Here is a 15,053-nt window from a genome sequence, read left to right as displayed (position 1 = left end):
CTTTGGTAAGTTAAGACTTACCCACCTAATTGCTTTCATTTTATTCAATCTTAATGTTTCCCCTAGATTTATTTTGTAAATTGTGATCTTTACGGAGTTGGCTGTGTTGGTGCTATATTGTAGAAGAGCATATTACAAGAATGTAGTAGAGTGGCAGTGAAATTTGTGACTAGTGCTTCACCATTGAAACAAATGGTAAATACTTTGACATTGTGCTAATTATTTTTTATTCTATTAAAAGACTAAGAAGTTTTCATGGGATCAAAGAATACACAACTGAGACCCAAAGAGAAAAGGAAAAAGAAATTTGTGAAAAAATATGTTGGCATTAATGGAGAAAAGATAGATGAATCCTGAACTTATGGTCCACACTAAAAGAAGAGTGTGAAAAAATATAGGCTTCTTCATGAAATTGTATATTAATTACATCTTTTCACTCATTGTAAACATCATCTAGTCAGTTTTGTCTTATGTGATGTTGCCCATTGTTGAATTTGAGAAAATTAGAATTGCCACTTATGCTCTTTGATGATAATACTATCAAATACTCAATTTATTTTTAGTAACATATGTTACTTATGGTAGTCATTCTCCATGGTTATGAATATTCTTAATTTGTAAATGATGTAAAAAGTGAAAGTTAAATATTTGCTTTATTTCTTTATTCATTTTCTCTCTTCTTCTTACCTGTTAATTTGATGACAGATCATGATTTTATATATATATATATATATATTACAGAAGTTTACATAACCAAATTAAAAAATTATAAATTTGATCTTATAAACTATATTTCTGGATAAATTATAAAACTTTATTTTATAAATTACAACTCTAATTATACCAATGGTTCATTCACCTCCATAGATCAATTCAGGTTGATAGATTATGATCTAATTGAAGAATTTTTTTGAAAATAGCTTTTCCCCTTTAAATCCTCCAAAGATAAATTTAAGTTCTTGGTAGCTATATTATTATCTAATTGAAGAAGTTAAAGAATAGTATATTGTATATTGCTCGCTTTTCCTCTTAACCCCTATTCTTCATGTTCTCTCTCTACATTTTCTTCCTTGTTGTAATCTCATTTTCATAATTTTGGACTGTATAATTTCTGGTCTTACCATGGTCTTATTTGACAATCTACAATATGTAACTATTTTGAAAATAGTTGATATGGTGGCTACATTATATATGTGTTTTATATATGTGTGTGTGTGTGTGTAAGTATATATATATATATGTATATGTATATGTATGTATGTATATCTATCTATCTATCTATCTATCTATCTATCTATCTATCTATCTATCTATCTATCTATCTATCTATCTATCTATCTATCTATCTATATATATATATATATATATATATATATATATACCGTTTTGAATAGATGTACCTATTTATTTGAATGTTGTAGTTTTCTTACTTCCAAAAAAAATATCACCAAGGCTCTTAGCAATGAAATCAGAGATTACCAAATTTTGATTTACAACTACACTTGCATTTTCTTGGAATTTTTGAATATTTTACAAGATTTGACAAGAAATCCATTTAATGGATATTCTATAATCATTGTAGTTATGTGATCGCATTTCTCATACACTTTAAGTATCCTATTTGAAGATTCATCTATATTTCCCTTATCAATCTATGCCAAGAGTAACATATAAATATTTCTACAATGCCAACTATAGCATATAAATATTTCTAAAACACCAAGTACAAACATGGTATAACTGATATTACTAATTGCTGACATATTCCTAAGCATTTGTATTTGATTGTTTGACAATGGTTACTAGATCGCACGATTTTCATTATCTGTTTTAAAATATGAATTGATGTAGCCCAAACTCCTTTCAAGATAATACTCAAAAAATAATAACACAACACAGATATTCAAAACACCAGATTCTTCATTCAACTTTTCCAAATCTATTCTTTCTTACAATGAAAGAAAATGCCTACTTATTACAATTTTGAAAATTACAATATTTTCCATTTTTTGTAATTTCCAAAATCCATCCTATGAATCCCAATTTTTTCCAAGAAAAGCCCCCAACTAAGGGAAGATGAATTTTCAACTAATATACAAAATCAAGAGTATGATTTTGGATTCATTAAAAAAATAGCATACATATCATTTTGAATAGATGTACCCATTTATTTAAATGTTGTATTTTTATTACTTCCAAAAAAAATTCACCAAGGCTCTTAGCAATGAAATCAGAGATTACCAAATTTTGATTTACAATTGCACTTACATTTTCTTGAAATTTTTGAATATTTTACAAGATTTTACAAGAAATCCATTTAATTTTTATTCTATAATCATTGAAGTTATTGTGACCAAATTTTACAAGAAATCCATTTAATGGATATTCTATAATCACTGTAGTTATTGTGATCACATTTCTCATACACTTTAAGTATCCTATTTGAAGATTCATCCATATTTCCCTTATCAGTCTATGCCAAGAGTAACATATAAATATTTATACAATGCCAACAATAGCATATAAATATTTCTAAAACACCAAGTACAAGCATGGTAGAACTAATATTACTAATTGCTGACATATTCTTGAGCCTTTGTATTTGATTGTTTGACAATGGTTACTAGATCACACTATTTTCATTATCTTTTTTAAAATATGAATTGATGTAGCCCAAACTCCTTTCAAGATAATACTCAAAAAATAATAACGCAACACAGATATTCAAAACACCAAATTCTTCATTCAACTTTTCCAATGCTATTCTTCTTTACAATGAAAGAAAATGCCTACTTATTACAATTTTGAAAATTACCATATTTGGAAAATTTTTAGAAAAACAAAATTTTCCATTTTTTGTAATTTCCAAAATCCATCCTATGAATCCCAATTTTTTCCAAGAAAAGCCCCCAACTAAGGGAAGATGAATTTTCAACTGATATACAAAATCAAGAGTATGATTTTATTTTATTAAACAAATAACTTTCTAAAAAAATTGAAATAAAACACAAGAACTCAAATTTGAAGGTCAAGATGAAATTTTAGCCTCCCAAGAAAATGTTGAAAGAGCCACCTATTGTGCTAGGCTCAATCGGTAATCCAAATAACTCCTTACGTGACTACCTATAAAATTTTAGCCAAAACCCATATCTGAGTCAAAAGTTATGACTCCTATAAGTTGATAGATCATTCTCCCCTTCTTAAAAGAAACGTAGCTCCTACAAGTGACTATCTATGAATTTCTGCAATTTTACTAGATCCAACTACATTACTGCCCACTTAGATAACCATGTACTCTTTGTTTTAGGTAACCCATCCCACTATATGAGGTATCTGTTATGATGACCATGCCTTGGGGAGGTAGTGTGATTGTCAAGAATTTTTGCAATCTTTTCCTTCTTCTTATTGGGGAGGTGATGTTGCTAATCCACTCCCTAGCCCTCATCTATTTTGGGAACATCTCCATTGAATGTGTATAAATTAGAAACATTAAAATAGGGGAAATATCAAGATTTTCTAGTAAGATGACTTTATAAGCATTATCATTAATCTTTTTTATGATTTTGCAATGCCCAATCTTTCTGTACTTCAATTTATGATAGGTTCCTATAGGAAACTATTCACACCTCAAGTAAACTATCACCAAGTAACCAACACCAAACATTTTTCACAATCAAGTAGCATTTGCAATAATCTTGTAATTCATATTACTATCGTGTAACCTTTTTCTGACATCTTGTTGGAGTTGGTTAAGGTGTTCAGCAAAAGAAACTCCATCATCACTAATTCTATCTCCTAAGGGAAGTGACACAAGATCTAGAACATTTTGAGGGTTTCAACCATAGACAATTTGAAATGGAGTTTTTCTGGTGGATCTATTAGCAGAACTATTATAGGCAAATTTTGCATGGGGCAATGTCAAGTCCCACTATTTAGGTTTCCCCCCCACAATGCAACATAATAGATTTCCCAAACTCTAATTAACTACCTCTATTTTTCCATATATTTGAGGATGATAAGCACTACTAAATTGTAACTGTGTTCTTGATTTCCTCCAAAGAATCCTACAAAAAACTTAGTGTCTCAATCAGAGGTGATAGTCTTTGGAAGGCCATGTAAATGAACAACTTCTAAGAAGAAAAGTTTTGCTACTCTAGTTACTTCATTAGTCTTTTTACAAGTAATAAAGTGGACCATTTTTGAAACTTTATCAATAAACACAAAAATAGAATCATTACCTTGCTGAGTGTGTGGGAAACCCAAGGCAAAATCCATACTCACATCGGTCCATGGTTCAACGTGTACTAGTAAAAGCATGTATAATCCTATATTCTATGCATGTCCTTTAGCCACTTGATAGATTTTTTACCTTGCAACATATTTAGTGATGACTCTCTTTATCTTGGGCCAATAATATTTATCTTCAACCAACTGTATTGTTTTTCCCTTTCCAAAGTGTCTAGCTAATCCACCATTATGAAACTCCCAAATAATATTTTCGTACATGGATCCTCCTGGTATACATAGTTATTTACCCTTAAAGAAGTAGGAATCCCACTTAAAATAATCACCTTTCACATTATCCAACTTACTAGAAGATGAATCCTTTAGCTATTCTACAATTTCCCAGAAATCATCATTAGTTTCATACAAGGTCTTAATAGCATCAAAACTAGTAATCTTAGTTTCCATTGTATTAATAGTGTAGTGTGCCCACTCAAGGCATTAGAAACCTAATTTTGTTTTCTAGATTTATGCTTCAAGACTTAGCTATTCAACTTCTTTTATGTTTTGAGATATTTTAGAGTGATATGATTAATAACCAACACAAACTCATGTGGGACCAGATAGTTCCTCCAATGTCTTAATTCTTGAACAATTGCATAAAACTCTAGATCATAAGTAGAATAATTCTTTCTTACTTCATTCAATTTCTTGCTGAAGAAGGCCACAAGATTAACTGCTTGGATAAGAACAACACCTATCCCAACATCTAAAGTATCACATTCTACTTCATAAATTTTGTCAAAATTTGGAAGTGTCAATGTAGGAGCTTTAGTTACCTTTTTTTCAAAAACTTAAAACTCTCTTTAGCATCCAATGTCCATGTGAACTCCCTTCCCCTGGTATAGTCTATTATGGGTGCTACATTACTGCTAAAATTTCATATAAACTTTTGGTAGAATGTTGCCAATCCATGAAAAATTTGTACTCCTATTATATTGGAAGGACTTGGCAATTCTAGGATTTCTCTTACCTTTTCTAGAGCCATATGAACACTAGCTTGAGAAATGACAAAGCTTAGAAAGGTCAAAATAGTTTGCATGAAGCTACACTTCTTCAAATTCACAAAGAGCCTCTCCTTTGTTAAGACACTCAAGATGATCCGCATATGTTGTAAGTGGTCTTCCTTGCTTCTACTATAGATCAAAATATCATCAAAGTAAACCACAAAAAGCTTACCATTAGTACAAACCATCTCTTCTCTTAAATGTTCTCTTCCATTCATCTCCCTCTCAAATGTAGATTTGGTGGTAGCCACTTTGGAGATCAATCTTGCTAAAGTACTTAGCCCCTAGAGATCAATATTGTTGAAGTACTTAGCCCCTATAATTTATCCATCATGTTCTCTATCTAAGGAATAGGAAATCGATACTTAATGATAATCTTATTGATTGCTTTTCTATTAGTGCACATCCTTCATGTGCCATCATTCTTTGGAGTCAACAATGTGAGTATTGGACATGGACTCATGCTTTCCCTGGCTAGACCCTTTTGCATTAGTTCTATCACTTGTTTGTTCAAATCTAAATGTTGTATTAAATTCAACTATTATCCTGCTTGATTAGGTAAATTTGCTCCAGGAATAAGATCAGGATGATGCTAAATATCTATTTTTGGTGGAAGAAAATTAGGTAGTTCCTTGGGAGCAACATCAAAAAACTCCTCTAGCACCTTCATTGCCTCAAGTGGCACCACATGTTCTTGTTCTTCTCCTTTTTAAGTACTAGTGCATAACAACAACTTGTTACTTTTATTTCTTTGGCAACTTCTCTTGTAGACAACATGGTTTCATTCTTCTTTTCATCCTTAAGAGGCAACAAAACCACTTTAGATCCATCCTTCCAAAATTTGAAAATATTTTTCTCCCCATCACGCATGACCTTCTAATCATACTGCCATGGCCTTTCCAACAACATATGGCAAGCATCCATAGGGATAAAATCACACCATATCTCATCCTTATAAAAAAAATTGTATCAGAAATTTGACTTAACATCTTTTATCAACTATTATTTCATTTCCTTTCTTAAAGAATGCAATACAATAAGGGTGAGGGAAGTGCATCTCTTTCTAATAAATGTTGGCCCGAAGCCACGAATCATCAAAGTTCTTTATAGGAAATTCATCTTTTTCTAGGATGATAATTGATCTCCTCATCATGAGTGTTTCTCCCACATCTGGTGAGACTTCTTGTTCCTCCTCTTTTGGCTGAGCCAGGTTCAATCTAGGCTATCTTCCTTGATTTATTTTTGGCATGTGATAATTTGAGCATTCAAAGACTCTATGTCCTTCTTCTCCACATTTGAGACTGGTAAAGGGCCTTCATTAGGTTTCCCATCCTCTTTCACTACCATAACCTCATCCTAGATGAAATCCCCTTCCACTTTCCTATTTTGTAGAATCTTGTCTGAAGTCTATATTTCTTTCAAATCCTTAGGAGGATTCTCCTCGGCCGTAGTTAGAACCTCCTCAAAATGATGTTGAGGGACCCCTTCTTCCTCCTCTATTCCTTTGATTGTACTATCAATTCAACTTTTCTTCAGCCTTTAGAGCTAATTGGTAATCTTCCTCCATTCTCTTAACATGATTCATGCTCAGTTCATTTTGGATAGAAAACTTAAGAGTATTCATATATCTACCAGCTACATGTTCATAATCTTCTTGATGCTATATTCTCATGAACAACTCATAGAATTCATTTGTGTACTCTTGTACAAAACACAGATTTTGCTTCAAATTCTAGAACTTATGAAACAAGGTTTATGAGCAATCTAACGGTAATAACTTTTCCTGAAACTTTTTCTTCATTTTGCTCCACATTTTGATCTTTTCTTTTTGTTTTCTAGTTCATTCCTTTTGAAGGTGATCCCAACATATCATTGCATGTCCCTTTAATTTTAAGTAGGAAAACTTCATCTTCTTTCCCTCTACCATAGGCTTCCATTCAAAAAACTTACCCATCTCATTTAGCCAGTCTATCAACTCTTCTAGCTTAAGGCTTCCAACATAGTCTAAGACTTTGATGATGATCCCTTCATTTTTCCCTTCTAAAGCTAGAAGCACTCTATCTTCATAGCTCAACTCTTCCAAGGGTTCTTCTTCATTTTCTTCATTTTGATTAACACCTCTTAAATTTTCCTCTCCTTGTGCTATGAGTATTCCTTGATTATCCATTCTCTCATTCAGCCATTCAATCTACTTTTGTATATCCAGCATAAATCTTTGCATCGGAGTGACACCTCCTCTTCCTCCTCCTCTTCCTCTCTTAGCCATCTTCCTGCTCTAATACCAAATGATGTAGCCCAAACCACTTTCAAGATAATACTTGAAAAATAATAACACAACATAGATATTCAAAACACCAAATTCTTCATTCAACTTCTCCAACTCTATTTTTCCTTACAATGAAATAAAATGCCTACTTATTACAATTCTAAAAATTACCATATTTGACTGATTTTTTAGAAAAAAAAAAAGAATTTTTCATTTTGGGTAATTTCCAAAATTCATCCTATGAATCCTAGTTTTTCCCAAGAAAAGCCCCCAACTAAGGCAATATGAATTTCCAACTAATATATGAAATTGAGAGTATGATTTCAGATTTATTAAGAAAATAGCTTTCTAAAAAAATTGGGAAAAAATACAAGAACTCAATTTCATAGGTCAAGATGAAATTTTAGGGTATCAAAAAAATGTTTAATTTGCCACCTATTGAGCTGAGGTTGATTGGCAATCCAAATAAATCCTTCTCACATGACTACTAGTAAAATTTCATTGAAAACCCATATCAAAGTCAAAAGTTACGACTCTTGAAAGTTGATACATCAAAACCATCCCCTTTTTAGCTTTTGCATGCCCTATCATGTTTATGACTTGTTAGAAATCCTTTGTATATTCCTTGACATACTTTCTCACTTTCTTTAAGCATTGCACCTTCTTGAACAAATGAAACTCATAGTCAATTGTTTCTTTAGTTTGTCCACCGTGTGATCCTACCTTGTGTTTTTCTCCATCCCACTTTTGTTTATCTCAAAATGAATCTCCTACCACTCAATTTTCACATGAGAATTTAATTCAGCCTTTGAAAACTTGACCCTATCAAGATTATCCATATATTCATGCTAAAATTATTCTTCTAAATCATTGATCCATTTGATCAACTCCTCTAGGTTAATATTTCCAAAAAATGTGGGGAACACATTCTTAGATATTTTTCAATCTTGGAAAGAGTCCTAAAAAAAAAATTCTCCTCTTGGTTTATGACTTCATCTTCTTCTTCTCATGTTTGACAATTATTTTCTTCTTTATTTTCATCCTCACTTTCATCTCTTATGGAAGGAATCATCCCTCTATTGATCTCTTCTTACAATTCCTACACTTGTCTATAGAGGTCTCTAGCTTCAAGTGACATGCCTTGGGTTATTCTTCCATATTCTCTCAATGTAGGAATTTTATCACTCTCTCATAACTCACAACCACATTGCTAGTGAAAATTGTCTCATAGTAAGTGATCTATATACACACTCAAGAACTTCTATTCTACTACCACTTGAGATAAAATGAACACAACGAAAAAGAGAAATTTATATTAGTTTAAATGTGAAGTGAATCCATGTAATAAAAAAATATTAAACCCAAATGCATGCCCTATGGATTATAATATTATCATATTCTGGAGAATATTTATTCTTATAGTACCTTCTTATAAACTCCACTAGAAACAAAATTGACACCTCAAGAATTTGCTTTAATTAGTACATCATGGGATTAATTAGGAATATAATTTAATTGTTTCTATTTTTTAGTTGGTGCCAAAAAAGACCATCTAGAATCCAAATTAGAAAATTGATGCAAAAATGGAACATTCATAAAAAGGTAGTCCAACTTCTTGGAGGCATAACTTTTGATCTAGGACAATGGTATAAAAATTGTTCACATTTCTAGAAATATTTTTGAGTTATCTATAGAACCATGGTATAGGTACATCCAACCCCCATTTTATGGGGTAGTAAAATGTTGTTCACTACCTCCAATCTAACTCTAAAGAATTTCTAGGAGGCCTCTAACTAACTTAATACTACAATGACTTTCAAACTATGAAACCTTTTGACCTAATTATTTTCCTAGAGTGTTTGAAATATAAATTACACCATTTTTGCCAACACAAATCCTCTAATTCTTTGTAATTATGGCTCTATAAGAAAGAAACCCATTTTCTATATTTTCACATATCTTGATGTGTGCAAAACTACTAAACCATAAAAGCAACAATGTAAATATAACTAATGTAGAATTATTATTTTTTCCAAATGGATATCTATAAGTCTAAGCTTATAAAATAGAAAATATATCTAAACATATTTATGATGATATAGGATTTCTCTTACACCACTAGATGCTCCCACATAAAAAATAAAGAGGGAAATATGTAGATTTTTCTTCCAAAAACATCACACTATATCTTTTTATACAAATGCAATATCCTCCTATGATGACTTTATCATAAAAAATCATCAAATTGAAACACCATATTGAATCACAAAGCTATCTGAATGATCTTATTAAAACTATCCTGTTCTTACCTAAATACAATTAAATTGATATTTATTAAAAAGTATTTTAATCACCTAGTAATACTAAGTCGTAATTGGACTATATATAACCTAATCTCTAATATTATAATATACATTGATATCATATAACTCTATGACCTATGATATTACAAATATAATCTTACCAACCACATGCTATTCCACCTAATATACTTAGTCATTTTCTTGAATCAAAGCATTTTGGAAAAATTATTTAAAATTCAAAGGTGGGAAAGAGTGATGAATTTAGTTTCCATTACTTGGAAGATAGAATGCACTGGCATGTAGCTCTCTCCATCACCATGAGAATCTTTATCATTTTGTTAAGCCTCCTTGAAGGTATCTTGATCTGCTACTAATTCTTAACATCAAGGAAGACTAAGAAGGGGGTAAATAATATCTTTAACATATACTAAGATAAATAAAGTAAGAAAAAAATAAGATTGTAAAAAAACACCCACAACATCATAATGCCATGATTTCTATAATGGGAACCCCATTAGGGAAAAAACCACTATGGAGATGGAACGCATAAAGAGTTACCATATTAGAATAATATCCTATCCATGGATTTAGTACAAAAAAAAATGTGCACTTATTTAGGAACATATCATAGAGCTCATTGCTCACATTGTACAATAAGGGAAGCCTAACTTCCTTACAAGAAAGGGACTACAATCAAAACAATGAATTCAAAGATAGCATTTACCTATTGCAAGATATTTCCATGTAAGTGCACACTACAATCACATTTTGAAACTCCTCTATATTGATCATCCAATCATTTTAATCTAATAATTTGCATTACCAACATTACTATCTATCATATTATCATCATTGCTGACCAAGCGGCAATGCTAGATCAACTCAAAAACTTGATCTTATATACTTAGTCACAAGAAACATTTCTTCAATGATTGGCCTCTAGAGAAGAAAGAGTAACATGTAGAGTGTTAACAATATTTTCATATAAATATTCAACCCATTGTGAAACATAAGCATAGATGTATTCTATAGTATTATTTCTTCCATCTCCAAATAGAAAAAATATCATTCCATCATTATGCTGGGATATTTTAGCAATCTAACTCTACTCTATCATAGCTTTTCTCTATATACAATGAAAGCAATAGTTAGAACATTAGAAATCAAACATGTAATATCAATTTATAAGTAGAAGATTATTTCCACAGCAAGCCAAATTGTGATATTTCTATCAGGATTTAACTGTATGATTTTGTGTCAAACTCATTGACCCATGTTTCATGAGTGATTGAATATGAATTCATCTCTAATGAGAATAAATGGAACACTTAGCACTAATTGGATCTAGGTGATGCTCATAGGGGTGCAAAGTTGGGACTTCCCATTAGATCACCCATCCTAGTACTACTTCAGCCTGAGCACACTTAACTTCAGTGTTTCCCCCATGGTTAAACCAAAAGTTTGCAACCCCATTTGTAATATTAAGACCAATAGATAGGAAGGGGGAAGAAGGTCAAGTACACCTTCTTGAAGTGCCCCTTGGGTTCATTGTCCAAAGAAAATGCCTTACATGTTTGTCGAAAACTATTTACCAATTCCTATACATTTTTCATATTCTACTATTGTTAACTAAACTTGCATGTTAACCTTCATTATCATTTGACCATGGAAAGTGACTTTTAGGATCATATAGTATTGCCAACAATGCTAACCTACAAGTCATGAAGAGCAGTGTCACTTTCCAATGCTAACATCGTTTTCATTCACATGAGTATTAACTATATTATAAGATAGCATTATTTTGGATTATTTTGAAGTCTCTAAATTAAAGGAATGGTTGTAAATTGTATTGGAATGAATTCTTTTTTATTTGGTTTGTTTTGTCTTTTCTTATTTCATAAATAGTTTGTCTTCCTTTAGTTGGTCTCCACCTTTTGGTCATCATTGTCGTTGAAGTTTCTTTAGTTAACATTCTCAAACCGTGTATTCTCACTCTCCCCATTTCAAATTTGGTGGTTAGAATTGTTTATATATAGGACAATCTACATTTCCTTATGGAGGCTTTTCCTTTCTGTAGAATTTGAAGGGGCAAGGTTATTAATTTGTTTTGATAATGGTTGGGAGAGTTCCTCTTGCAATATTTATCTTCCCAACTCTTCTAAATGTTCACTTAGCCTTGTTTCGAAGATTTGATTCACTCATGAATATAGAGAAAAGAAGACGTTGTTGATGATGTGGGGTGCACAAATCTGATCCTCCCCCACCATCTACCAATATTGCTCTTACCATTTACACAACTTTTTATTATTTACTATCTTTCTAAACTCTTCCACTATATTGTAATTCTTTGAAGTTGTACATATTTATTCAAAGAATAATCTTATGTCTTATTTTTTATAAGTGCAATATGTTACTATTTATTAAAAGAAATCACACTAACCATTTTTTTTAAAAAATCTTTATAATTGCACTTCCAAGTATTGCCTCGGTAAATTATAGGTTATGATCCTTTAATATTTTAAGTAACAAATCAATTTAAAAACTCTCGCCTAACATATGCAAATTTAAAAATTTCACATAAGGAATCAAACTTTGTTGACTGCTTAAAGCGGACATCATAAGTTTAACGTGATTGGAATAATGATAGTCACTTGATTAAAAAAATAGTTAGGATAAAGAAGTAGCCTCCCAAACAAGCGTGGGGAATCTACTTCTGGATTGAACAAGTTGTCACCCTACAAAGTCAAACTATGTAGATATGTCAAGGTTCCGCTGGTGTCGTGGATTTAATAAAACTAGGTGTCAAAATATGAGCAGTCTTTTAACGACCGCTTTTATACAAAAGAAACCTGTGATTCCAGCATAGATCGCCACTTCCACTTCTCAGAAATGATTAAAAGCACAGTTGCAGAAGTATAAAATAAATTTATTTATACGGCGCCTGAGAAGAAAATAAATAATAAAAACTAATCTAACTTGAAAGAACAGTTTTCAACCTAAAAATAGAGTAATAATTGGTGGATCAACAACTCCTCCTTATGACTGTGATAAACACGCACAAAAAGTGAAGAGATTATAATATCATAGCCTATCTAATCAAGAGGATATATTATGATAGCCTTTCCAACCTAACATAGGCTCTGCATTTTTCATATATTTAAACTTATTTGCATATATATGCTATTGGTGACGCTGCCTTCATGCGCATGGGGGAACATTCGGAGATAGACAATGATGTTGGATAGCGCCACCAAGTTTTACAATTCCAACTAATATGTTTGATTCTTCCACTACCTACAGTTCTATGTACTTATTTATTCAATTGCTTTTCTGCTGTTTGCATTTCTTAACACCATCTTTTGCTGCTCATTTCGCCATTGTCCATTTGCTTATGCATCTAGTCACCGTTGATTTTTGTTAGATGGTGACGAGTAAAAGATCTATATAATATAATTATAAATTAAAGAAATAAAAAATATATCTAGTGATGCACAGTAAAATGGTGTGAGTGTGTCTGGAGAATATATACATATACATATCTATGTATATGTATATGTGTCTATATATATATGTATGTATGTGTATCTATATGTGTATCTGTATATGTATATGTTTATGTGTACATATATATACATACATGCATTCCTATTGCCCATATATTAGGAATTCAATTTGATATCATTGAATATTGTTTTTTCTTCTATTATATTGCAAGTTAGCTGAATTATTCACTACAACATTTTCTTGTCTAAATGTATGATCAATAGTGACATATTTTAAGAATAAAATTAGATCTGTACTATATGAAGGAAGACCACTAAGTTGTCAATCTGATGTTTCTCCTCTGTTGATTGTATTGATAAATAAAGTTGGTTCTCCCTCAATTTCTATCCTTTCTATGTGTAGCATTATGCACAATCTTGAGACTTCCAATAAAGTAGTAAATTTTATAATATTATTAGAAGGGATACCTATGAGTTTATCTATTTTTGCAACTAATTCCCCTTTGTAATTATGAGAATAAAATCCTATATAGTCTATTCCTAGATTTCCCTTTGAACCACCACAAATATTTTTTTTGTACCACATTCCCTCCACAATTTTATGGAGATATCATTATCATTACCAATAAATGGAAGTCTTATCAATTGCTTCTAGTAATTCCTAATCTCATCATCCCAATGGGTATAAAGACAACAACTACAATGAAAATGGATGTCCTCATAATTAATAATTGTTGATTATTTTGCCAATTTTAGGAAGATTACTTAGAAGAGTTAAAAGAACAAGAAAAGACCAAATGCCTAGTATAAAGACAACAACTACAATGAAAACGAATGTCCTCATATTTAATAAACTAATATATGTGATAATAAATTATTTAAAAAATTATTTCCTAATTAAAATTTTAAATTTATTGGTAATCACTAAAATAAAACCTTGGAAACTATAATAAAAGTTAGTATTATTCAAGTCAACCTTTGCAAAATAGATCAAATAGGTTCTCATCAACTAATTAAGCACATTTACTCTAGATTTTGATGACATAATGCATGAATATAGCCCAAATAGGAGACACAAACATTATATACTTTAAAGAGTTAAAAAAGGGTCCAAGAATAACTTTAGAGATGATCCAATTATAGTAACAATAACCAATAATTAAAATAATTGTATGATCATCATAAATGTCAAAATAGAAAATAAAACTTTCTAGAAGAAGGGTAAATACCTGTCATAACCTCCCTTAAAGGAATACAATGATTGTAATTTTTTTAATATGAAAGTTAGGAAAAGGTAGCAAAAACTAATAAAATCATTTTTCTAAATTAACTTACAATTTTTATCATGTATTTTCCTAGGATAGTAGATGCATATAGAATTTTGTAACACTTCTTATTTGAATGATGCAAAACTACTTTGTGGAATAGATTGACAAAGGGATATTTTAGAGGAGAAGGAAAAATCTCATATTTTGTCTACCCATTACCTCCAAAGCCTACATGCTCCTCATTCCTAGGAGAATCAACTACATAAATTCTTAATGAAGCTAGATAGTAGAGGAGATAGAAGAGAGGTAGAGGTTATGATATATTTCTATTTAATGGTTTTTTGATGAATATTTCATACCTTATTATCTTCTTTTTTTTATTCTCTTATAATTCCCTCACTTAATTTTTTTTTCTCTTATAG

This window comes from Cupressus sempervirens, chromosome 4 (genome assembly GCF_028749045.1).
Source record: "Cupressus sempervirens isolate cs-2001-9-10 chromosome 4, ASM2874904v1, whole genome shotgun sequence".
NCBI classification, from domain to species: Eukaryota; Viridiplantae; Streptophyta; class Pinopsida; order Cupressales; family Cupressaceae; genus Cupressus; species Cupressus sempervirens.
Note: the sequence above shows the minus strand (reverse complement) of the source record.